Below are 2,235 nucleotides of genomic sequence, written 5' to 3'. Positions count from 1 at the left end.
TTGCCTCAGTCATAACTTTTTTTCTGGCTACGGCCTTGTTTGATCAACGTTGCACGCTTCTGGAGCCAGTTTAATGCTGCGTTTTCAGTTTTTTTTTTTTTTTTCTTTTTCATGCTCGGATGGATTAGTATATCTCTTACTAATCCAAAATCAGATTTAAAGAAAGTAACACTGTAGCTTCGATAATTCCTCCGTAATAGGAAAAACACAAGCTCTTATCGTGTCGCGGCAACACACAGAGCTTTTATAAATAGGGTATTGCAACCTTCACATTTGTCAGGAAGAAGCAAGTAAGACCTTTAAGTTTAAAACTTGACGTAAATTTGACATTAAAAAAATTATAGGAGAATGCAAAAAAAAAATATTGGGGACTCTGCCACGAGTCGAACCACCGGTCTCAACGGGATCGATGCACCAGAAATGTAAGCAAGTTATTTGCCACTTCCCCAGATACAAGATAGTATCAGTGTGAAATAAATTATTTCTAGTCACAGTAAATATACAAGAAGAAACGCTACTAAGAATTTCAATTAGAAAAATCATCCAGACAAATACGAACTTACCTTAATCTTACGCTAAAATTCGATTACCCTTCACTCAGCTTCACTGTCCTCGTGTGTCCAAGTTAAATTGAAGCATAGACTGGGAACCAGATCTGCTAACTTCCGGTTTCTCTGTTTCCGGTCTACATCATAGATTTTCCTCTGATCACGTGGTTGGGAGAGCGAGTGGGTCTGAAAAGGATAATGAACTGCGAGCAGTCCCTTCAATGAGTGGAACGGCCGCTCACCTGATTCATGAAGTGAAGGTTTTACTTCTATACAAACGTTGGCCGTGTAGCACTTACATTTTAAAACAGAGTTAACTGAATAGAGTGTAATGTGAAGTGCTATATTTCTATCCCATATGAACCATGTGAGCGTTAGCCCTACTGATGGAACATCTAAGGCCCTACTGATGGAACATCGTAGGTCGTGGGTTCAATTCCCACCCTGGTCAGAGTTTTTCTCTGTCCTTGTGTGGGCCCATTTCCCATCAGTAGGGCTAACGCTCACATGGTTCATATGGGATAGAAATATAGCACTTCACATTACACTCTATTCAGTTAACTCTGATTCATGAAGGGACTGCTCGCAGTCAATTGGACCACCTCATATGTACATAAATACATACACACAGGATGTAATAGTAATGGCCGTTTCATAGTTTAGCGTGATCTGTTGAGGTTTGCACCCCCGTGACACGGCGGCCATGCTGGATGACAATACAATTCTTTTCGGATAATTTGCATAATAATAAAGTCTACTTCCTAGCGGAAGTTGCTTGGAGTATTGCGGGAGATCGAGCAATCATTTGTGAAAGCCGCATTTTCGGCTTAACTAAATACTTGCTAAAACTGTGTAGAGTTCCTTTATCGTAAAATAAGCATTACTGAGGGAGCCGAAAGGCCCAAGCTTCTGTCAAAATGTGATCAGCGATAGGTTTTTGTAGAGGACAGGAAACTATCACGGTGACATGATGTCGCCCTCGTTGTATTTTCACCGCTACCAGAAACCCATAAGGGTTGAAACGTGTAACGGCCCCTTATGTGCTGGGAAACAAGCTTCTGATATTCAATTTGCTAAGTACCATATTTGGAACAACTAGAGCGAGGGGTTTACAAATATGGTACTTTGCACTGAAACATTCAACCAATCAGTTCGCACTGAATATTCGGAAGCAGTGAACGCGCGTTGCACGTTCATCCCTTATGGGTTTCTGCCGCTACTAAAAACAGTTGGAAAATTGAACTTTCTCGAATCCTGTGGATAACAGCGACAGAGCTTCCCTTCCTTCCAATATGCAGCATTCTACGATTTTCTAATACGCATTTCTGATCACTTTATCTCTGCGAAGCGAAGTGGCTTTCTTGTTGTCGGAGCTTGTCAATGGTGACATCACCAAGTAATTAATTTCAGCCAATCAGTATTTGGACACGACAGCCATGCGGACAGGCTCTCATTCTACCCCGAGCCTAGGCACTCGGAGAGCCTGCTCGCAGGCTACGGAATATCAAAGTGGCCAGCGAAGAGAAGCTAAGAGAGAGGTTATCTTTGGGAGGTTATCATTTGTTGGTATATCCAACATGGCCACTATGACGCCACATGCAAACCAGCAAGTGTTTGTGACGTGGCCTTTGCCAGGAGCTCATTAAGAGGAGCCTCTATCTCCCATACTTGGCCTCGGAGTCAACCC

General features: G+C 42.4%; 1 protein-coding gene across 1 annotated transcript in view; it reads right to left on the bottom strand.

The window, feature by feature from the left end:
• The window catches only part of LOC137977397 (uncharacterized), a 57,399-nt gene extending 56,777 nt beyond the window's left edge, over positions 1–622 (bottom strand). Inside the window, exon 1 of the mRNA XM_068824617.1 lies at positions 564–622. The gene's annotated coding sequence lies outside the window, so the exon portion shown is untranslated. The remainder of the gene's footprint in view (positions 1–563) is intronic.
• Positions 623–2,235: the final 1,613 nt, after the last annotated feature.

The sequence above is a fragment of the Montipora foliosa genome, chromosome 11 (genome assembly GCF_036669935.1).
Source record: "Montipora foliosa isolate CH-2021 chromosome 11, ASM3666993v2, whole genome shotgun sequence".
Taxonomy (NCBI): Eukaryota; Metazoa; Cnidaria; class Anthozoa; order Scleractinia; family Acroporidae; genus Montipora; species Montipora foliosa.
The sequence above is the reverse complement of the archived record's forward strand: the minus strand, read 5'-3'. Positions and strand labels throughout refer to the sequence as shown.